The 25,555-nt window shown below is 39.2% G+C and overlaps 1 protein-coding gene across 6 annotated transcripts in view; it reads left to right on the top strand.

Moving 5' to 3' along the window:
• Nucleotides 1-25,555, top strand: part of LOC127350801 (inactive N-acetylated-alpha-linked acidic dipeptidase-like protein 2) — a 479,274-nt gene that overhangs the window by 131,778 nt on the left and 321,941 nt on the right. The window lies entirely within an intron of this gene.

Below are 25,555 nucleotides of genomic sequence, written 5' to 3'. Positions count from 1 at the left end.
GGAGGACCATCTGTTCACTGGAGCTGGCTGAGAACTCTGCCAGGTAGACACACACACTGAAACACACTCAGGCACAGACACACACACATAGTCTGAGGGATTGCCAGGTAGATTTGGACCAGAGTAAGATGTGATATGTAGATTAAACTTAGCCATATGAGCAGAAATATATGGTTGTGTACTATAGTATTCATTTGCATATGTTTGTGTCTGGCTCTACTAATGTGATACATGTGTGCAAGTGCGTAATAAGGTGGCTACTGGGTGTGCAGCGTGTGCATGCATGTGTGTCAGGTACAGATGGTGAAGGCCATCGGGCATCTCACCCAGCCAAGTGGTTCAGCTACTGGTTAAGAGTAGCATGGCTAAATACAATTACACCCACAACCTTAACAACAGCCTGACTGCCTCACTGCTGATGCTAGTGTGAAGGGGGGAAAAAGGGAAAAGGATAGAGGTGGTGCAGGCACCAGCAGAAAGGAGTCAGCGTAAGATGGATGCACCTTTCTTGCAGTACGATGCAACTGAACAAACGTTCCATCCAGTTCTCTTTTGATCTTGAGTATGACGACCGAGAAAAGATGAATGTTTGCGTATTTTTCCCTGTGTAGGCTACTGTATTACTTTCCTCAATTATGTTTTGCAGTGTCTGTAACCTAGCAATCTCTGAATGAAAAAAAATACTACCAAAAGTTAACAAGCATGGATTTGAATAATACAGCTGTACACGTAAGGTTCTAACATAAAAACATTCAGCATCATCTTGGACGGATGTGGTAAATTACATTGGTGGGACAAATCTATCACTCGCTGCTGTTTGGCTGTAGGTAAAAAAAAAAAAATCCAAAATGCGAACTCATCAGTCTGTCCACTGTCTTGTTGCAGTTTTATCTTCCATTTCTTTCCTTTTTCGACTCTAAGCGGGTTATTAATCACCAGGCCAGACTCTTTCGGATGAAGGTTCACTTTTATTTTGGTACATCAAGCCTTTTCTTGGAGGATTTTGGCGGTTGCCTAGCGACCAGACTGTAATCATTGCCTACACATCACTTAGTGATTTGATTCATATTTTTACACTGCAGACACTGTATATAGAGATAGATAGATAGATAGATCCAGTAGCATACAAAATATACATTACATACATACATTAAACATACATTAAACATACATTAAACATACAATAAACTAAAAAATAAAATTAACTTATAACACGGAAGCTACAGTAAACAGTGCAAACAGTAAACAGTGCAAATGGAGGTAGAAATTGTCCATTGTCTATTGTCCTCCCTGCCTTGACTAAGAGCTGTTGTACAGTCTGATGGCCAGGGGGGGATGAGCCCGCTGCTTTCCTTGGACGAAGCCTCCTCAGCTCTCTGCTCACCTGATCCTTGGTGATGATGGTCGGGAGGGGGGTTGAACTGTCCATGGATGTGGAGGGTGGGGGTGGTCTGCAGTCTGAGGTGGTGACGTTGGGGGAGGTGATGGACATGGTGGGGGTGTGAAGTGGGCCGTTGCTGGTTGTGGGAGCTGGAGTATCAAACCTGTTAAAAAACAGGTTTAGCTGGTTTGCTCTCCCAGCATCCCCCTCTCCTGTGATGTTGCCCTTCTTCTTGCAGCCTGTGATGGTTTTCATGCCATCCCAGACCTCCCTCATGTTGTTGTGCTGCAGCTTCTGTTCTACCTTCCTTCTGTAGTCCTCCTCTGCCTCTCTCAGATGGACCTTGAGTTCCCCCTGTACGCGCTTCAGCTCGTCTCTGTCACCATCCTTGAATACCCTCTTCTTCCTGTTCAGGATGTCCTTGACATTACTGTTGATCCAGGGCTCGTTGTTGGGGAAGCAGCGTACAGTTCTAGTGGGGACCACAACGTCCATGCAGAAGTTCAGGTAGTCAGTAGTGCAGTGTGTGACCCCCTCGATGTCCTCACCATGTGCTTCCTGCAGGACGCTCCAGTCAGTACATTCAAAGCAGTTCCTCAGAGCCTCTGCTGCCTCAGGAGACCATTTCCTGAAGGAGCGTTTGGTCATGGACTGTCTCTGGATCTGTGGTTTGTACTGTGGCGTGAGCAGGACCAGGTTATGATCAGACTTTCCCAGTGAGGGCAGAGGAGTGGCAGTGTAAGCTTCCCTCACGTTGGTATACAGGAGGTCTAATGTCCTGTTCTTCCTGGTGGGGCAGCTTACAAACTGGTGAAAGTCTGGCAGTGTGGAGTCCAGTGTGACGTGGTTAAAATCCCTGGCGATGAATGCGTCTGGATGTTGTGTTTGCAATCTCACGATGGTGGAGTGGATTACGTCACACGCCTCTGCGTGCGCACGCGGAGGGACGTAAACACCAATAGCAATGGCATGGGAGAACTCTCTCGGCATGTACTAGGGTCTGAGACCTACCGCCAGCAACTCGATGTCTCTGTTGCACACGATCTCCTTCACCGTAACATGCCCCTGGTTGCACCATCTGTTGTTGATAAACAGTGCGAGTCCCCCTCCTTTGCTTTTGCCGCTGCATCCACAGTCCCAGTCCGCTCTCACTGTAGTGAATCCAGGTAGATCCACATTAGCGTCCACCAGGGTGTTCTAGGTTAGCCAGGTTTCAGAGAGTAAACTGCACTCCCTGAACGTCTTGTCCGTCCTCACAAGGGCAGCCAGCTCGTCAGTCTTGTTGGTCAGACAGTTCACATTCCCAATTACTGTTGATGGAACCGAGGGCTTGTACTTCCATCGCTTAGCCGCTAGTCTAGCCTCCAGGGTTTGATCGATCTTCGTCAGTTTCAGCAAGTCTTCAGTCCCCATCTTAATATGAACAGGGTAGGGTATCAGATGGCAGTTTGGTCTGATTATCAGGCAACTTATCTAACTTGTTAACTGCGGCTGCTGTTTTTATTACCACTTCTAGCATTTCCTGTTGCTGATTCTGCTGCTGCAGTGGGTTTCATTGTAAAGCAGCTACATAACATGTAACCTGCTTTTCCCCCAACATTATCGGCTGATTTCCTTCTTGTATAAATACGAATAGTCTTTCTTTCAGACTTATGTTTGTGATCCCATGCCCAATGTACTTTGGCTGGGCTGTGAGAAAAGTCCATTTAAATCATTAAAATTAAGCTTACATTTTGTTTGTTTGTTTGTTTGTTTTTTTACTTTACTTGATGGTTAATGGTGGAGATACAGTCAGGACAGAGTGGTATAGCATGCAACAAAGGTCCTGCACCTCAAATCCAGTGATGGGAATAATTACTAATGGCGTTACTTTTTTCAGTAACGAGTAATCTAATTGATTACTCTTCCCTTCTTAATAACACTGTTACCGTTACTGCCAAAAAATGCGGCGCGTTACTATAATTGAAGCTGTTTTTTTCATCAGACCAACTAGATCTCTGAGCCGAGACAAGCGCATAAATGCTGATGATTGGCTGAGGCTGAGTAAAATTTCATGGTAAACCAATCAGAGGTAGAGTTGGGCGGGTGTTCGAAAGCACGCATAGTCGGACACACAACGAACAACACAAGCGAGTCACTCAACGAGAGACAGGTATGGGGAGTTGTGCTGCATCTTATTACATTTGCACTAAAAAGAGTGAATATATTGTTTGAATACATTTTTGGTACATTGCTTAAAGACCATAATTTAATTTAGATTTATTTGTTGGCTGGCTGCAGCCTCTTGAAGTGAGATTGTCTTGTATATTTGTTATTTATTTTTGGTATAGTGCTTAACAAGCATAATTTCATTTTGCCCAGTTGTGTCCTGTTGAGGGGCAATAAATATCAAAAGTTCCAAAACATCTATTGTGTTATTTGTATGGCTCCACTATATAAAAATAATATCTACATACATGGCATTTGATTGGAGGCTAGTCTCATTTTGTCCCACAGCAACATTAAAATAGTTTAGATTTGTGTACATTGTTTCTGTTAATAATGTATTGTATTAAGTGTCCATTTCATTATAATATTCAGATTTATCATAAATAATTGAACATGCACATGTATTTTAACTTCTGTTAAAGAGGGGTGGAGGTGGGGTCACATTTGAGCATTTAAACATTTACTTGAAAGTAACGCAATAGTTACTTTCTGAAGTAACCAGTTACTTTTATAATTTCTAACTGAGTAACTAGTAACTGTAACTAATTACTTTTTAAAAGTAACTTGCCCAACACTGCTCAAATCAGAATGTCAAGGAATGGCAATGTTAAAAAAAGAAGAAAAAAAAAGATTATCTTATCTGCACATATAACTATGTGAACTTTGTGCTGCATGTTAGCTTGTCAGTAATTTTGGCAAAGTGCAGAAACAAAGTGTGGAGGTCTGGCTATGCAATGTATCTGTATCTATAATATGTAGTTTATATCTTTTTTTTTTTTGTTAAAATTGTTTTATTACATTTGTTTTGGAAAAAGGTATCGTTAAGGAACCGGTATCAAAGTCATTGTAACGGTACCAGTACGATATCCAGCCTTATAGTTACCTGTAGTGATGAAAGTACTGAGGATTATCGCCCGAGTCTGTAGCTCCCCTTGGCTTTGAGTGTCAGTCTCTCTCTCACACACACACCTACGCACACACACACACACACACACACACACACACACACACACACAGGTCATATAAATTATACTTTTTAGATAGACATAATATATGTAACATGTGGTGTATATATCATAACTTTCCCATAACCTTATATGTATGTACATGGCCTGTATCTGTCTGACAAAGTATGTCTTATATTTATTCTTTGAAATCCCATGCATATACATACATGTCATCATTACGACATGCTCAGTGTGGTATTCTTGTTTTTATGGGAGGGGGAAGGTGACACTGTGAGTGTGTGCTGTGACAGTGGCAGGTGATAATGAGTGATGTGCATTAGTGGTTCAGCAGTGTGATCCGGGCTAAATTTAGAATTTATTGTGTTTTTGTGTACAGAGGGCTTGAGAGAAGGCATGACTTTCAACAAAGTACAAGTTCATCATATGTGAGTCACAGGATGGGCTAACCTAACCTGATTTCCTTCTGACACTACAGTTGTAATGTTAAACACACACTGTAATAAAAAACACACAAACACTAGGGGATGGATGGCAATGTATAGCTAGTACACTGTCAGAGTTGTCATGTCAAAGTATCTTTTCATATAACTATAGGACAAGTACACAGAATATAAAGCAAGAGTGTAATGACAGTGACAATTTACACGTCATTTTATCTGGCCTCTGTGACCTTTTAGAGCTGTGCTTAATCACAATAAACACATTTTTTATTTTACCTTTAATTCACCAGATAAGTCAATTAAGAACCTATTTTCATGACGACCTGGCCAAGAGGCAGTGAAATGAGTCAAGTCAATACAACAAGTAAAACATACAGACAGCTAATGCAAGAAACAATACAGTTAAACGGATAAACCAGCACAATACACCAATCAGCCATACTGTTCTGCAGGCCCGTGCAAAACAAACTTCAATGCACTGTGTGTTCTGACCCCTTTCTATCAGAACCAGCATTAACTGTTTCAGCAGTTTGAGCTACAGTAGCTCGTCTGTTGGATCGGACCACACGGGCCAGCCTTCACTCCCCACGTGTATCAATGAGCCTTGCCCCCCCCCCCATGACCCTGTCTCTGGTTCTTTTCCTTCCTTGGACCACTCTTGATAGGTACTGACCACTGCAGACCGGGAACACCCCACAAGAGCTGCAGTTTTGGAGATGCTCTGACCCAGTCGTCTAGCCATCACAATGTCAAAGTCACTCAAATCCTCAAACAAATCCTCACACTGCCCATTTTTCCTGCTTCTAACACATCAACATTGAGGACGAAAAGTTCACTTGCTACCTAATATAGCCCACCCACTGACAGGAGCCATGATAACCAGATAATCAGTGTTATTCACTTCACCAGACAGTGCTCATAGGGTTATGGCTAATTAGTGTATGTACAGTATGTAAACAACAGAGATCAAAGTACTGTTGTTCCAGAGAAGTAGATTTAAAAGGTGCAGTGATCAGAACCTTACACATGTATGAGTGTATAAGTTATTAAAGAAAGATAATGGAATGAGGGTGTGCAGTTTTAGCAACTTCTGTAACTGGTTCCAGTCACTGGGAGTGGCATACTGAAAAACCTGATGGCGGAAGAATGTGCGGACTTTAGGGGTGTCCAAAGTAATGAATTTGCTAAAATGCAAATTGTGGTTACTGTTGGAAATGTTCAGTAGATCTGATTGGTCTGGTGTTGCAGTGATGAGTGTTAAAAGGGGCACCTGTGACCATGTGGATGGCAGTATGGTAAGTGACATCCAGTTTGTTTATCTGTATATGCATCTAAAGTCTGTAGGCAAGGGACCAAGATTTGGCAGTTTGTAGTCTGAGTAGAGAGTCAAGAGGTTGAACGCACTGGCTTAGAGCATAATTTGCTTCAGTACTATTTATGAATGCACATGATTTTAATGCCATTAGCAATTTCTTAGATTCCATTTTTGGCTTCCACAGTTAGATGTCCTGCCAGTAAGTTAGCCAAAATCCTACCAGCAAGTCAATATGTCCGCCTGCTAGACCAGCAAAGAGGCAGGCCTCCTCATGCCTCTGCACTTCTGGGCCTAAAGTCCTTCTTCTGGCTAAGCCAGATGACTTCCTGTCTTCCGTCTGCACACATTAAAGGGATAAAATAATTTAATGACCCAGCTCTCCAAGGTTTCCCAAAATGTTCAGTACCTAAAGAATCAAATTGTGATTAAACAAAGATTCATTCTGAGGCTTTGAGGCTGTGATTCTCAGAAAAAATGTATTCACCTTTTAACTGTTGACTTTCCTATCGTGTATGGGAAAAATGCTTTTCGGGCCAGTGTACATCACATTACAATGCCAAGTGTGGTCCTACTGGTCTTTGGGACTTGGTTCAAACCTTCAAAAGCTAAACATAGTCCAACAAAACTGCTAATCCTGGCTAAACTTTTGTCAAAGTGCAACGTCATGCAGGAATCACCTATGTGAAATTACTACAGAATATACATAGTAGCATGTAGCATGCATTGTGCAAATGTGGCTGTTAACTCCTTTGCAGACTCAAAGGAGTATCAACCACTACATGCTGCCGCTGTGTCTAATCAGCCTTTAGATTGGACTTCCTGCTTCATGTTTCATCCTCATCAGTACAACATGCAACACACCCACTCCGGTGCAGACCCTTGTGTTGTTTAGCCAGAGGGCTGTTGTCAGTCTGAAAAGGCCCTAAGTGCTGTCTGAAAGGCTCAACTCAGGGCAAAGAGCGTCCCTCTAAATGCCGCAGCATGTCTCTAGAATCAAGCAGTCATTCAGTCAGCCTAGTTTTATGATAATGTGTTCCTCTGTCAACTACATCACCAGCCAGCTGTTCACAAAATCAGTCTGCAAAAACTGAAACGTTGCTAACAAAGTGATTGTGACAGCGTGCAGAATTTTTTGGTCTTTTCACAGTCAGATTTTAAGATCTGAAGCCTCTTTTGTGCTCAGTTCGACACACTTTTATTTACAGCTACAGCCACTTGGCCTGGGACGACATACAGCTGATAGTGGCTAATGTTAACCACTGTTAGCAACCTTTACAGTATAGAAAACACTTTGTTTTAACAAGGACTCAACAATCTCAATCGTTTTATCAAAAAAGTAAATCAAAAAGTTACAACTTACTAGGAGACTTCCTGCATTTAATTTCATGCAGCAACTCCCTCTCAGTTAGAAACCCGAGGACTGCCCATTGTTCCAACGGCCCATTTTTCTGAAAACCCAAAAGTGAGAAAAATGTCCAATTGGGCTGAAAGCCCATTCGTCTGAAACCCCTTAATCCCCAAAACAGCTCCTTTGCTCCAAAGGCCCATTGTTCCAAAAATACACACTCTGTCTGGAGTTTTTGGCCCTTATGTTAATGTATTTTGACGTGTAAATGTAATGGTAACAATATTCAGGTGACCTTCATCATCACAGTAAGAATAAACACATGGTTAACATTGTGAAACACTCGCAGTTTGCTTAGGTTTAGGCACCAAAAATACTCGGTTAGGTCTGGGTTGAAATAAGTATGTCAGTTAAGTTACCTACATGAACGGTCCTTTAAAGCAATAGGCGCTTGTTTTGGGGATAAAAGGACAAATGGGCTTTTGGTTCAATGGGAGATTTCTGGGGCTATTAAATGGGCTGTTGGAACAATGGCATGGTACCATAGAACCTACAGTATGATAGCCTATTTACCCCAAACAGGTATGACTTATTTACTGAATGAGGTCAAAGGAGCTCCAAAGGGCTCAATTGGTTTAATCACTATTACTGTATTTTGAAATTCAATAATGAAATGTTTTGATCAGTTCTCTGTTCTCATCGTCTATAACATAGACAGTTTCTATTTACAGTAGGTAGATTTAGTTAGATCACATCTAACAACAAATATATATGTACAGATAGTATACTGAAGAACAAGGTCTTAGTAAATGGTGAATATCATGATTAGTGTATCCTGTTTTGGCTCTCGACATTTAAACATTTTGGACTATATTTTGTAGATGACTTTTATCCATTTCAAATGATTCCGATATATATATATTTTCTTTTATAAGAAAAGATACTGACAGTATTTTTCCAGCACTCCCAATGATATAAGCTAATCTTTCTTTTATTCCTGCCCACTCAAGTCCAGAGTGGATGGGAACCCCAAGCCCCAGCTAACTGATAGGCTTGATGTGTAATTAATGGTCTGACACTGGCTAATGAAGCTAATGACGCTAACTGCGCTAGCATATGGGCGCCCCATGGGGATCCACACTCAGCGCTCTAATTTAGATAAATGACGCCCCAGGTTATGCCGAGCTATTTGCATTTCATTTGGTGGAGGCCAAGGGAGAAGTGGGGATTAAACAGGGGGATGGATGGGAGAGATCAAACAGGAGAGGTGTTCGGGGTTGGAGGGATGGGGAGATGGAGGTGTTTACGCCTGTGAATGTGTGTGTGGGTGTAGATCCCCCCTTGGCCATGCATGATGCTGTTGTCAGATAAAAGGATTGGTAGCAGAGGGGGCTGATGGCAGCTGTCAGAAGCAAACAAAAAAAAAAAAAACCAACAGCTGTGTTGTGTGTGTGTGTGTGTGTTTTTGTGGACGCACACAGGTTTGTAATTACTATATATTGGGCCTTGGGAGACATGTTATTGTCAGCTAGAAAGTCTAAAGAGGAAAGAGAATGTTCTGTATTGGGATTGCATCATTGTAATTCATGAGAGGCTCCGCCTGTCAGAACAGTCAGCCACGTGTAAATTGTAATCTTCTTGTATAATACTTAAAGTAATCTCAAATGCATTTAGAGTTGTGATTTTTGTTTAAAATATAGTGGAAATAGTTTGTTTGGTATGAAAAGGGGGCCCTATTGAAACTTAAATTAAACTTAATGTTTTTGCTGCTTCATGCCAAAAATGTTTAATTAAAATTTACATAATTTTGAATCACCTCACATTCACCAGTCCCATGAGGGTTTTGTGCAAGATGTGGCATCACTAGCAAAAAATTTCATCTTCTCAAAATTACATATTCCCAGGATGTGGCATGTTAACAGCTGGTAATTCACAAAGACACTTCTGATAGCTGTCATCAGGACTAGGGTATTTTAAAAGATGCATTAACCAAATCTTAGATGTATGCCACATAGGATTTTGTGAATAGTTTATCAAATAGCAGCAAGTTTCCATCTGATATAGCTTGCTTTAGAGGAAAGTACAGTACATAAGTTGAGTACGGTGCCTAATTAATTCCAACTTTACAGAAAACATTTGACCGAATACATTTATCTCAAAGTCCTCTTCTGAACTTTTTTCTTGAGGTTTCAACTACATCCTTAATGGATGGAGCTCAGTAGTGATAACTTTCCAGAGTTGTAAAATGCTGTCTGAGAATTACCAATGGCAGTGTTTTGGTGTCTGATGAGCCTTCACATTTGTGATTCTGTTACTTGGACTGGACTTCGTGGATTGTATTTTATGTCTGGTCGGTACCTGAAGCAACACACCCGCACCAAACAACTTTGCTTTGTCTTGTCTTTAGGGTGTACTGGAAAAGATCATGAGTAGTGAAATGGTTTCCGGGAAGTACTGGCTACTTGGTAACTCGAATACTTTGGCTGAAAGTCCCACTGGGATACTTACGGTGGACCCCACTAAGCCAGGGTGGGATCCTCATCACCTACTCCTTGTATCTGTTGGCCAAGAGTACCTGGGCATGCTGCACCTCCCTCTCTCTATCCGCCTCTTTAATGAAAAGATTTGCTCTGCTTAGGAGTGTCCTTATCACTGGTCTTCTGTGTTGTTAGTGGTGGTTAGCTCACTAGTGTACTTGATGTGTGGGTTGAAGTTATTAATGTGCTTAAGGAATCTGTTGATGCTCTAAGTATATTACACTCCATCCATTGATGAAGACCATAAATGCAGTTGAAAAGGCACTTCCATTCCACTTGGCAGAAAATGTTTAGAACTGATGGATGTTAACATGGAATTTTACTTGCTTTACATGAGGTGTTATTGTGAGTTGGATATTTAATCAGACTACAGTGACCCAAACAGACTTTGTTTACCTGCTGAATGAATCACAGCCATCAAACAAACTGAAGCATTATAATATGATGTGCATTTGAATGTCACCAAAATAGTTAGTTATATGGAATACATTTGCTCATATGAAGGACATAAATAAAGAGGGCTGTCTGTATTGTTGTGTGTATGCATATGTGCGTTTCCATCCAGTATATGGGAAGCAAGAATCTTCTAATTAATTGATTATCAACTTTTTCTGTTTTTTTTTTCACCAACAAACATGGCTTATTTATTCCTGGTTTCTTTCTGATATGGAAACAGGAACCAATCAATGTCAACCACAAGTTGGATTCTGTATGTAATTTGCATTGTGAAACCAGAGAGTTCATTTAGATTTAAAAAAACAATTGCTGAAATTGACGCCATTAAAAATGGTAGTAAATTTAACATAATTTTGTAATTTTTATTTGTACTATGAAAACAAAATACCTAGTAAAAAAGTACTTCATCAGGAATGTTACTTGAACTTACATTACATCGAAAATGTTAACTAAAACTTAAATTTGTAAAAATCATTATTATTTAAGTAGCTTTAGTAATTTTAAGTGACACTAACGTAATTGTGTAATTAGGGCCCCAGCACTGACTGTGCAAAGGGCCTATTGTATGTAGGAATTATTATTCCAGTACAAAAAATCCATATCCTCACCTTACCTACCTCACCTTAACCTATTTATCCTATTTCTATCCTGTAAAAACCACAAGTGCCCTTGATTGTTGACTGTTTATTTTATGCCTTTTCTATTTATTGCCTGTTTTCACCGTGGGTCCGAGAGGACTGAAATTTCATCTGTGTTGTATGTGCTGCATGTATAGCATATTTGACAATAAAGCTGACTTTGACTTTGACTTTTGTGACTTTTTGATATCCCAAACCCAACAGGAAGTTGGCCATTTTGGATTTAGTGGTCATTTCTGGCGATTTACACACGTTGTATTTGAACGAACTCCTCCTAGGGAATTTATCAGCTCGACTTCACATTTGGACACAGCCATTTAAAGACATTAATGATGAAAATTGTGCTATTTGTGACTTTTCTTCAGAGGGCGTGTCCGTGGCATGGTGCCAAGTTTTGACGTTTCACCATGAAACAGGAAGTTGTCATAACTTGAGTGTACATTGTCCATTCTGTTCCAAACCTCACCTGTCTGATAAGAGTCCCGCCCTGAACACAGCTGTGTGATAACATTCAGTAATAGTGATAGCACCACCTAGTGCTGAAAGGAAATGTCATTTTTATACTTTTATGTATATCTTCCAGCAAATTGACCAGATCCAGCTGAAATTCTGTTAGAAGTCCTTTAGGATGATGACGATGTCATTTAATTAATCTTAAGAATCCCCGTAAAATGGCAACGTGGCGAAAATTAGCTTTTGTGTTAACATTTGAACAATATTTGGGGGTCTAAACATGCCGAAAACTCATGAAACTTTGCACAAAATTCAGTCGTGGCAATCGCTAAGGTACTGTCTTGCTCCCGCAGATGGGCGTCGCAAAATGGCTTAGCCACGCCCCCAGAATCAGCCCCCAAGACACGTAAGACCGACATGTACGAAAATTGGTACGCATATGTATCATGATCAAACAAGCAAAAAAGCCTGTTGGACCCATAACCCAAACCCAAAAGGAAGTCAGCCATTTTGAATTTCGTGGTCATTTTCGGCTATTTTTTCACGTTGTATTTGAACAAACTCCTCTGAGGGAATTTATCGGATGTTTGATGAGAGTCCCGCCCTGAACACGTTTACATGTCAATATTCATATAAAGTAATAGCGCCCCCCACTGGCAACAGGATGTAAGCGTTGCGTGATGATTTTGATCTGATTTCCGTGAAATTTTCATGTTGTGGTCTGCACGTTACACTTGCACATGATGCGGTCTCAGCACACCCCGAGTTGCGTGGAGTGCGAGAGCCCATTCATCGCTGCTTGCATCTTTTATTTGTATTTGCATTGTAAAAACAAAATACCTAGTAAAAAGTACTGAATCAGGAATATTCTTTAACTGACAAAACTAAGTTAGTGTCACTTAAAATTACTAGTGAAAGCTGCTTCATCAAGAATCTGTTTTAACTCACAAAATTGAATTTGTATTGCTTAAAAATGTTTTTAGTTCAAATAACTTACATCTGACATTACAGTATGGTTGTTTTCCATGGGTCAAATGAAAACATTAAGATCCAGACAAGTTTTACATTAAAAACACTGATAAGGACGTTGTTGATATTGTAAATCTAGAGTGTGTTTTTACGTAGAACTTATCCATTATGCCACCCACCCACATCTGCCTGTTCTCTTTTCCAAGATTCAACCAACATAGAAGAAGAACTCGTGACCTTCAGCCGTAATGGACTACATAACCTGTTGACTTATGGGTAATGCAGTTTTTAATGGACTGGCTCGAACTTTCAGAGCCAGGAATGTAGCGAGAATGAGAGCGGGAAGCGAGGGAGAAAACAAGAAAGAAAACGGGTATTGAGAGGAAGAAATACAAACAAACAGCTAGATAAGAATGTTTTGCTGTTATTGTTTTCCGTGTCTAACATCCTGAGACATGGCCTGTGGTATTCAGAAGATTTAATGCACAGGCGAGAGAGAGAGATCCATAAAGCCTCTACCCTCCCTCAACACCCCAGGGGAAGCCATCTTTAATTCATGAACACTATAAAAATAAAGGTTTTTCTCTGATGGCCCTGCAGCCTGTAACAAACTCTCACAGCTCCATGGCACCAGGCAGATGTTGATGCTGTGGTTATGGATGGATATCGGCTTGCGAGATGCAGGTTGTATGTTATGTGGAAATTAACAGAGTCTACCTTTGGCTGTGCTATTAAATTGATTCCAGTAAGCTGCATGTTGATTCTGTCTCTCTGCAGACACCAGGAAGGCACGTGGTTTTAAATGAACAGACTGCCAGCTATGTACCACTGCTGACTGAAATACAAGGAGCATGGCATTAATGCACTCTGTTTCACCTCATTGTACCAATAGAAGGGTCTGTCTGATGGTTCCATACTCATAATCTTGGTTTTGTGTTTTGTAATATTTCAGTCTCAAACTGTTTTTCCAACTGTCATATCTGTGATTGTCGGTACTCCAGCTTGTTAGAACAGCATAATTCCTAACTTTCAAATTGCTGCTGGGAAAATTATGCTTATGTTTTATAACAGTATAATTAAGGCAGTAGAGACACACCCACTTTTTCAACAAGCATGGCTGACCGTGAGGCAAGGAGGAAGCATGAAGTGCATTTTAATCTATGAATCATATTTTTAACAGTCAACTGTGTTTGAAGTAAACATGAGATGTTATTTCTTACATACATGTCAAAATATTATATGAAAGATTTATAGCTTTAACTATTGAAAAAATAATAATAATCTGACTGTCACCGGAATGAAAATAGAATAAATCTATAAAATAAAAAAAGCAGTATCTCTGTTCCGATTTGATTTTCTAATGAAACAATCAGTTTATAATGTATTCTATTGATTATGTATACAGAATATTCAACTCAGGAGACTTTGAACACTGGATTTCTATAAATTATTTAAATGTATGTATTTTTTTGTAATTACATGCACCATCATTTATCATATGTTATGCATAATGTTTTATATATTATTTTGAATGTCTCCTAAAAATATTTATTGTCTTTTTTACTGTCAGGTGGCTTCCCACATTCAGATTCTCTGTCCCTTGTAATGTACCTGTTGCCTTTAGCATCCGTTCAAATGAGTGTACATTTTGGTGGAGTTGAGATGAATCATACTGAACATCCTAGAAAAGTTGGAAAAAAGTGGAGGATGTGAAAGGGTTAAAATGGCATTTAAACAAAGCCACCAAACTCATTTAAATGCTGACTTCTATCACACACTCCCAGTAACTTGACATTTTGCCAGTAAGTTTGCACGTTCACACTCCCACACATGGGATAAAGCTTTGCATCCTGCAAGAATATGATTGTACCTCATTTGCCACTGACCGCCACAGAGTCTCCATGGAGACACTCAATCATTTCATTACACTGCTGTTTGCTTTTCTTATTTGTCCCAAGTGGTTCTTACCATTTCTTCCATTATCTGAGAACACCACCGCGGGACCCATCAGAGCATGGAGGGTTATATTATAATCTGCATGTGTTTTATTCATGGACGTGAAAATATACATTGAATGGTAGCTTTGAGGTTGTTTTAATATATAATTTACGTGGGATTATGAATAATTTGTGGTCTTTGCAAGCGTTTCCTTTTGCCCTCCTGGCGCTTCTCTCTGTCAGGGAGGAAGGAAAAGCCATAACTGACAGCTCTCTTCATGCTCTAACTGTGGCAGCTGACAAGGTCGTGTCAAATGAAATGATTGGTGAGGAGGAGTGTTTGGGGAAATATTCTCCCTCTCTGGCTCTTTGTCTCTCCGTATCTCTGACCTGATCACACTAAATGTGTTCGACAGCCTCACCAGTGCGCCGGTGTTGCAGTAATTCATGAATGAGAGGTGAACCTACTGTAAAGTAGTGAAAGATAGCAGATCCAGCCCATGACCTGTCAATCTGTTTGGAGCTGAAAGAGACAAGATGAAAGACAACTTTGTTCCTCAAGCCTGCATTTGTCTTCCTATAGGAGTAGAAGGCTTACGCAAATACGTGTGTGGGTGTGTGTGGGTGTGTGTGGGTGTGGGGGTGTGGGTGTGGATGGGTGTGGGTGTGCAAGTTTTTGATATCAGAGAAATCATTTGAAGGAGGACTTTATCCCAGCATACCAATGCTGTGGTTCCTCACCTCTTCAAAGCTACAGAGCTGTTTATGATTATGCAGAGTTGTGAAGGTCAAACAGAGCAGCTGTTGCATCAGACTTTGTATTCGTTATGCAGAATTTGTTCTTAGGCCTGGCTCTGTAAATTGCATTTAAAGCCTACTTTGATCTGCAATTGCATATAATGGAGGCAGTTGTGACTATTGAATGAACTACATAATTGATTTGACTTTTTTTTTTCTTACCTGCAGCCCGGCATTTCCTTTATTATTGGCATGTTTCCCCAGAAAATATTGATAAAACACAAGACATCTACCATCTACTACAGTGTTGTAGAGAGATATGTACCTGCAAAGTCCCAAATCAATGGGGGGAAATCTAGCTTAAAGGTGCAGTGTGTAACATTTAGGAGGATCTATTGGCAGAAATGGAATATAATATTCTTGGTATGTTTTCATTCATGTATAATCGCCTGAAAATAAAAGTTTCAACATGGCGTGTCTGTCATGTTGAACTGCCCTGTTTCTACAGTAGCCCAGAAAGGACAAACCAAACACTGGCTTTAATTAGGGTCTTTGGAAGGCAAGCAGTATTCATTTGGTAACAATCTGCGACATCACTACTAGATGCCACGAAATCATGTGATATATGCATTAACTTGACTACATATCAGGTTATTGAAACAAAATATTACAGGAAAGGCAAAACTTATTTTAAATTCCATTTCAGTAATCCTACAGCAGTATTTGCATTTAAAAATTTTGAGTATTTTGATTAGTATTATATGCTTTTAAATAAATGTATTTTGTGTTTTTAAAAATGTCCTTGCACTAGAGGGAGCTCGCGTATCATCAGTTCTGTAAACCATGACTCTGGTAGTTAAGATAGCTTCTTCAGAGTCCGTTGCTTCAAAAAGGTTGGTCAACAGAATTAATTGATTTTGCTAAGTTTCACCTTTTAAATGCTAGTGTGAGCGGGCATAACACCACTTAATTTATTTTAGCCACTGCTCAACAAACAAGATTTTTAAATCTCAATAAAAAACTGGCTGTATTTCTGAATACAGTCACCCACTAAATGGAAAACGATGCCTGTATTTCACTGTACGTATGTGCATCAAAGGCATGGCAAAGAGGGGGAGAGGAGTTTGTTTAAAGTGAACTTGCCCAAAGCTACAACTGGAGGATGTGCTTTGTTCTTACAGAAAGGAAAGTTTAACATAAAGAGCAATTGTGATACTATTGTCAGAATGTCAAACACAAGGCTTTTATGTAACATTGACAGCAGAAATTGTTATTTTATTTTGTAACAGCATATGGCATAAGATGTAGATTGAATGTCTTCAATACAACGCTTCCATTTTTAAAATTATCAAATGAAGTTGTCAGTGTCTTCCAATGTCCACATCTGTGGGTAAGGTTTGGTTACATGTAAGTTGAGGCACCTAAAACTTTAAAGTTAGTTAGTTGGATGTTTACCAATAAAAATCAAAGTTTAGTCTATTTTAACATTATAACAGTGCAAATAGCTAATCTACCGGAAGTTTTTGTGTTCCTAAAATTAACTTTTTAACACACACATTATGCTTTTGATTTGTAGCGGAAGTGCAGCTGCTCTGCCCCAGTCCTCTGAGAGGATGGGACTGTCACCTCGCTCTGGTCCATAACGGTGTACATTTAGCACTGCACCTGAAGTGTCAAGAGTTTCTTTGAGCTCAAAAAGCAAACATTTATCCAAAAACCACGATGAGGGAGGGATGCAGCCATATAAATTCAGTGACCCATCCACATGATTAATTGAAAAAGAACTTTAAAGTATGCTGATGTTTCGGTCACAGACATCAACCATCAGCAGCACCTAACTAGAAATGACAAGGAGGCAGCGGAGCAGCAATCAGAAAAGGACTAACAAATATCTTAGTCTAGCCCAGGAACTTAATGTGAGAAAATAGTGTTGAATTGCTGTTCTGGTGTAAGGCTTAGAAACGCTTCTTTCAAATGTAACTCTGTTCACTTTGATGATTGCCTGCTTGAACTGAAGCAGAATTCTCCAAATGATTCATGGAATCCTGTTTCTTTCAATAACTTTTGGTTAACTTTGACATAGAGTTTGAAGTTAAAAGAAGAGTGCGTAGGATTCAGTGGCATATGGGGTTGAAGTCTTAGATTACAACTAACTGGATGCAGCTCAGCCTTCCAAACATGTAGGAAAAACTACAGTGGCAGTAAAACTCTTTCAAAAAACATAAAAGGTCCTGTCTAAAGCCGGTGTTTGGTTTGTCCATTCTGGACTACTGTAAAACACGGTGGTGGTGTGTTCATTCTAAGGCCAACAATTCTTATTTTCAGGTCATTATACACTAATGAAAACATACCTATGAATATTATATTCCATTTCTGCCAATAGAGCCTCCTAAATGTTACACACTGGACCTTTAAACAAAAAGTCCCATTCATTTGGACTCAATTTGATGATTTATTAAGTTATATTGTCTAATCATCCTTCTGTTTTGTAGGTTTCTGTTGCATCTTAATTTGTCCAGTAATTTAGTGACCAAGTTACCGGCAAATCATAAGACATTCCCATCAACCTCAGCTGTACTTTTCTTTAATGCTAAATAGTGAATGCTGCATGTTAAACTAATGTGGCAAATGTAGTAAACATTACCTGCAAAACTGAAAAAGAATCAGTGTGATAGCAATGTGATGAGCATGTTAGCATGTAGACCTTAAAATATAGCTCAAGGCAATGCTCCGTTAAAAGTTTCAAGAGACTCTTCAGCTTGTTATTGTTCTGCTGTTTGTGAACATTTCCCTAGAAAAATACCGAAAGTTGCTGAGTGTAATTGCGTATGTTAGCTCTGCAGTGGTATTAAAAAAGAACCCAGAGGTATACTTTTTGCCATAACTGACTGGTGCTTTATTCTATCATGAGAGGAGAAAACACTGGGAAACGGGACAAAAAGACATTCACTTGGACCTCCCTTCTACTCTATTCTCCTTTACTTTCATTTACATTTATGGGAGAAAAAAAACAAAGATTCTACTTTAGTGCTGCAATATAATTATGTTCTAATGTACCTGCAGTAAATCCTTTAAGAGCTCTCTCTCCTTCTTCTTCTTCAGATCACATTATTGTCTTTGGCACATTGAGTGAAAAAGTGATGGGGATTGGGATTTACAGTCTAACCGTTTCTTATTGTAAATTGCAGTAGATCATCAAAAGATCTGCAGCGTGACTTTAAAGATTTAACACAGTAATCCCTTTGATTTGTGACTGAACATTATTATTTCTCAGAATTATTACATTGTACAGGCAAGAAATGTGTCAATGTTGCTAGAAAAAGGAGGGAGTAGAGGACAAAATATTATGCAATCTACATTTATATGCAAAAGGTTTCAAGCTTAATGATTTTGGTAACACTGGACAGCTAATATGAGCATCACCAATATATTGTAGTGTAGTATTATTATAGTGATGTGTTTAACTTGTGTCTCTGTTATTAGTAAGATTGCAGATTATTGTAGGGATGCACCTTTACCTTTAGAAATTAAGTAATTTCAATTAGGTCTCTGTCAATAGCCACCAAAGGCTATGAGGCATGTTTCATGATGGAGGTTTAAAAAGCACAAAAATGTCTGCCTCTCTACAGGCCAGACCTTATGAGGGGTTTAGTAGTTTGCATTTTCAATTGAGCCCTTAACACACATCTCTCCAAAAACTCCAGATTAAGTTCAGTGGCAACTGATTTTCTTTTTCTCATCCTAACTTCCTGTTGAAGAATGAAGGGGAAAGAAAACATTGACAGTACAAAAAATCTGGACTACATTCACCCAAGGTTATTATAGTTACCTAAAACTAAAACTAGGGGCAAAATACATTTTAGTTAAAAGGACCAGTGTGTAGGATTTAGTGGCATCTTGCTGTGACAATGCTGGCATCTATATTTGATGATCAGGGAATGAGAATGGGCTGTGAAGTGTGTAGGAGAAACTGTCAAACTCATGAAAAACACAAAACCTATCTAGAGCCAGAGTATGATTTGTCTGTTCTGGGGCTCTGTAGATAAAAACAGTTCATGCTAAGGTAACAAAAGCACAACAATTCTTATTTTCAAGTGATTATACACTACAATAGATCCTCCTACATGTGACACATTGGGCCTTAAACTGAAATTAAAATTAAAGTTTGCGTTTAGAACACAAAACTAAAACGATATTGTATACTAAGAAATAAATAAATAAAATAAAGGAAATGTCTTTAGTTGTGGTCTTTGTCAATTTAAACATAAGCATGAGAAGGCACTGGTGCATATGTTTATTGAGAATGAGATGTCTGCATGAGTCAGTGTGTTTGTATTTTACTAGCTATTCTGAAATTCTTGCCCCTGACAAATCCCTAGATTAAAAAAGCTAATACTGAAACTAATGAGAACTAAATTCAAACTAAACATTTTTAAGCAATAAAAAAATATATGAGCAAAACCACTCTAACTGAAACTAAACTGAGTTGAAAAAATAAAATAAAATAAATAAAAATAAAAACTAATGAAAAATCCCAAACAATAATAACTCTGCATTCACGTCAACCACTCAATCCTTACTTACTACCTCCACAGCCGTTCCTGCGTTTGCACTGGAAGCAAATATTCAAGCGTTAATGGATGTGTTAGTTGACACCAAAGCCAGTAGTCCATTTCTCACTTCCTAGCTGTTTTCCAAAGCAGAATGGAAATGTGGTGATGCTGCTTTCAGCCATTTTGCTCCATGCTCCATTTTGTTTAAGCATTCATTATTTTATTCAATGTTATTTTATTATTTTACTGTTTTTACTATGATCAATTCATTTAGTGGAGTATTTTGTAATTGTAGCTTTTATTATATTTTATAGCTTGCATTATCTTTTATCATTTATTATCTTAACTACCCAACTTTACTGTTGTCTTATTCAATTCCATTTTTTTTGTGTGAATTAGTCTCATAATACTGCTGACAAAACATCCTATGTTTTTGTTTGTTTAAAAAGGTGCTATAAAAAGAAGTGATTGATTGATTCCTTATCTATGGCATTCAGCCCCAAGTCCATTTGTTTCTACTCAAGACATAAATCTTTTATGTCACGTAAATTACATAAATAGGTGACAAGTGATAGTTTTATTTTTAAAATGAGCAGTAATTTCCTGAAACAGCTGGGTACTGCAAAATTAGACAAACATGAGGAAATGATGTCTTTGTTAGAGACTATTTTTAGCTGCAGATTAATATCTTTTTTTGTTTGTTTGAGTATTTGGGGCAGCAGGACGGTGGACATGGGACTGAGTCAAAAGAAACTCCAGTGTGTGTTCATGGTAAATAATGTCTGTACAACACTGAGGCTCACTGATGTGTTTTTTCACGGGATATGTCTACAATAACAAAAAGATAGAATATTGCTAACACATATGGATCCAATGTAGCAAATGTGTTTGCATTGTTTACATGTTGCTATCTTCATCTCTCTATCATATTAGATAATACAGAAGCATATTAATATGTAGTTTTAATGGTGAGCTGCTGAATTGAAGGATATTTCAGGCATCTGGAATCAACTCCTGAAACAACCTTCCAGCTCACTGTTGATATTTGTGGGCACTATTGGCCATTTTAACAAAATCAGGAAATGCATCTTAAGTGCTCAGTCTTTAGTGAGGGACTACTCCAATTTTGCACTAGTTGTTTTTTTTTTTTTTTTTATCTATGGAAAGTGGAAAAGCGAAGCAAACATTTGCAAAGGCAGACTCTCATGTATGGCCTTAGCACTTCCACATAGCATAGTGGACATAGTCATAAGAACTGTCAACATATTGCCATTGTTATTATTAGTCTTATCTATTACATTAGTATTATTGTTTTTAATCATACATTAGCAATGGGTGTTTTATTCCTTTAATTTTGTATCTTTCTATTTATTTTTTATTATTTCTCTAGTGTGGTTAATTTTGCTATATGTTTTATCTGTTATATCGTTAGTAGTTATTTTTACTGATCGGGTCTTCTATTCTTTGTATTCTACCTTACTTCTATATGATTCTAATTCTCTGAATTTATTTTTGCCTTATCCCCTCCTGAAATGTTTTTAATCCTGGTTTATTTTATTATTATTATTATTATTAGTAGTAGTAGTAGTAGTAGTAGTAGTAGTAGTAGCAGTAGTAGTAGTAGCAGTGTTGTTGTTGTTGTTGATAGACTAGCATCACCCCTTTGCTTTTTATCAATGTGTTATTCTTACTATCTATTTGTTTGACTTTGTTTTGCCACCATGCACACCAAACAAAGGATGCTTGCCCTCATCTTTTTCAATGGATGAGCTTGATAATAGTGATGTCCCAGCTGTCACTATTCGGTCTGACAGCTGTAGAGCACGGAGGGTGAGGGTACGATACATCTGAGACAACAATACAGTGAATATCTCCACCTTGTCCAAGAGCTACTCTTAGATGGGGCCGGGTTACAAGCTTGTTTTAGGCTAACCAAGGGGCAATTTGATCTATTTCTACAGTAGCAGTTAGCTCAGACAACATTCAGCCTGTGCATCCGTCTAAAATGAGTTAATAGTTGACTGAAAATGAGCGACAGTGACAGCACCAGTCTTTCTGAAAAGTTCAGAGAATTTCAAGCGTTTGGAATGGCTGCACAAAAATGTCGGAGCACACTGAAAAAAGACAGAAAAAACAATGCTATAAGCACACAAGCCCTTAGGATCTTATTCATATTTGCATATTTTATAAGGCAAAATGTGTCATCTTTAAGAAATGCTTCTCTATATAGCACATTGACTTCTAAAGTCAAATTATATGTACATACAAGAGAAGAGAGATACTGTAGTTACAAGGCTTTCACCCTTCAGCAGTCATAGGTATCAGGCTAACATCCCACTGAAGTGTGTTTGAAAGTAACAGGAGGTCAGCAGTTAAATGAACTTTTGTCCTGTTTTACTGAGAGGATCCTTCATCTGCATTGAGCCAGAAGTAATGAAAGTGTGGTGGAGCATTGAAGATTGATGCCAGAGAACTCCCAGACCTCTTTCCTCTGCTTTTTACCCTCTCTCTTTCATCTATAAACACTTTGTCTCTTCTTTCCCGCCTTCCTGTTTTTCAAATGCTTTGCTTTGCTTTGTGTCTCTGCCACTGCCTCAGTCTTTTTCTCCTCACTGCACCTCTCTTCCCCCCTTTCAGGACTCTTCCTCTAATTGTCTCCATCTGTGTATCTCGCTCTCTCCTTTCTGCCCTCTCCATCTCAATCTTCTTTTTGAATCTCCTTTCTAAAACTAAAGTGGCTACTCTGTCTAAACAAGAACAATTCAGCAATCACTCAGACATCTGTGACCTTTTCAGAGCTGAATTGATATGTAAATGTCACAATTACCACTATCACCAGTAATGTTTATGTTCTTGTGTAGCTGTGTGGCATGAGACTGGAAAGATCCAAAATGCAGTGGTTCAACAATTAACGAACAACAGTACAAGAAAATTTGAGACAAAATCTGTCTGACATGTAAAAGAGGTTAATGTGACATTTTCGGCGCGCTGCCTAGACTCAGCTGAGTGGTCAAGTGAGCAATGGCATCTTCTGGGTTATCAAGTGGGCACCCTCTTTCCTTAGTGTTTTGCTGATAGGCACACAACACCTCCAGAGGGATCAGCAATGAAATCCAACATCCCAGGCTCACCACCTAGATGTCATCTGGTCACTTCAGGACCCAGATCTTTTCTCTTTATCAAGAGCCACTAACTGCACTTTTCAGCAGCTCTGGAGAGGTCTGTGACTGCCCCAAACTCCTATCTCCCAGAGTAGCTGGCTATAAACCCTCTGCAGCCTACCTCAACGGTTCGGACCTTTCCCTTCCAACCACATCGCTGAGCGTCAGATGCTAGCTCAGAGTACATCAGTTTCTTGCGCTCTGAGGCCTCCTTCACTGCATCCTCCCAGGGCACTGTGAGTTTGATGATGCAGACAAGGCGGAGCGTGGCCAACCATAGCAAAAGATCTGGTCTGAGGTTGGCTGATGCGATCCTGTCTGGGAAGCTGAGCCTCCCATCTTTCAGTTGTGTGCCCCGCACAGTTGCCCAATATCTTGGCTCGATCCGGCAAGTCTGGCTTGACCTTCATCTTCCCTCATCTTTAGACAAATACTGTTGTCAGGCTAGGGTAAGGCTAGTCTTGTAGCCCACTAGGATATGCTTTAGTGTTGCTGGTGTAGAGCAAAGGGAGCATGTAGGTAAATTGTAAAAATATTAACCATTAGATTCAGTAAAAAATGTTATATATGTTGTATTAGTTATTATTGTGCAATTCATATGTGTGAGGAGTTAAAAGCAAGATGTGCATGTTCTGTAAATGTGCCCCCGAATGAGCCACTTTCATTGGAATGAATAGGGCACAATCTGGGAACACAATATCCTATTACTCACTGGTAGAGATTCTGACTTAAAGTTTTGTCATCTTTGTAAAGAGTGCCCCTATTTTTTCCAGACTTATTATCCTAAAAAGGGCCCCTATCAGGGCCTGGATAACTGAACTGGTAGAGCTGGCGCCCCATGTACCAAGGCTGAGTCCCAGGGTTTGGATCTGACTTGCTGATGGTGATGATGATATATACTTCTATATATATTCTTGGGGTTAGGTTGCCTTGCTTCTGCAGTGCACAGGAGGTGAAACTGGCACCTCTTCAGCTACCAGTCCACACTCCATATTGTGGTCTGTGGGACTTGAACCGGCGACCCCCCAGCTCCCAAGCCAAGTCCCTACACACTGAGCTGCTGCGTGTCATCCCCTCTCTCTCTCCCCCTTTCCTGTCTCTCTCCAGCTGTCTTTATCCATCAAAGACATTAAAGGCTCCTATCAACCAGTCAGCATAATGAATAAAATAAAAACATTTTCTGTTTCTGTTATCACTTCACTTTAAATGTTTTATTGTTAGGATTTAGAAAAGGTGCTTTCTAGTTTGAAAATTCATTTTCAGACTTCTGTTAGTTATAACCTTTGTATCTCTTAACACATTGCAGCAAAACATAATTAAATAAATGTAATAATTATTTGATTCATTTGGAAATACAAAACAGATGACACTCTTATAAGGTCTTCTTTTTATTTTACAGTATAATAAGGTGTGATAAAGTGTTACAAAAGCTGGAATTTGATAAATATCTTACCTCCTTTATCCAGTCTGTTCTCACAGGGCATCTAATGCCAGCAGATTTTTATCTAACTCTAATATAACTTGTATTATTCACTAAGCTTTGAACTTTACATCATTTTCTGCTTATGCTTCCTTTATTTTCATCTTTGCTTGGACTCCAGGTAATTTGAACTTGCAATCATTTGAATAAACCATCTGAAGTGATAATTTTTCACTGAATAATAGCCTATAAGCTTGACTGTAGGGGCATTTGGTTTTATTTAACTGGTTTTTGTGTGTGTGTTTTTTTTTTTTTTTTTTTACCCCAAGTGGTTATTGATTGGGCACTTCATTTGCCCATTCATGGTGGACTTTGATGATAGGGCGTGTAAAAGGGACTGTTAAACTTGATGACATACCAAGACACGAGCTGGGAGGTTTTATATGGCTGATCTCTTGTAAGATTCCACACACATACACACACACACAGTCTTCATGCATGTGATCCCAGCCCTGGTGGGGTTTAATGATGCTGTTTAGGAGCTGTATTGAAGGAGCTAGAGTTGGTTTAACTACGCAAAACACAATCACACATGCACACACACACACACCTTTACCATTTCTCAGTTCACATATACTCACAACACCCCTAAAGCTATGAAGTCCTGTTGCACACACACTAAGATCCCGTACTGAACTCTATGGCTCGGCCTAACTTGGGTTCTCTCAGTCACATTGATGTGTGTAAATGCATTGAAGCACCCTATGGTGCTTTTAGTCTTCATAATTGTTTGCTGAGAAGCTCTGGTCACTCAGTTAGCCCAAGCAGCTTTCAACCATTTGCAACCATAGGTGCAACAGTTGTTGCAGCCCCTTCATCTTTCTTCATCTTTGTAAAATCTCCTGAACAAGATAATAATCCTCTCCAGTGAGGATATGTTGGATCATATGCACATTTTTTGTTGGGTCCCATACATATATGGCATGTTCAGAGCGTGAAAAACTTCTCCTCAATCATTTCATTGACAAAAAAAACC

Source organism: Dicentrarchus labrax, unplaced genomic scaffold, assembly GCF_905237075.1.
Source record: "Dicentrarchus labrax unplaced genomic scaffold, dlabrax2021, whole genome shotgun sequence".
Lineage (NCBI taxonomy): Eukaryota > Metazoa > Chordata > Actinopteri > Moronidae > Dicentrarchus > Dicentrarchus labrax.
The sequence above is the reverse complement of the archived record's forward strand: the minus strand, read 5'-3'. Positions and strand labels throughout refer to the sequence as shown.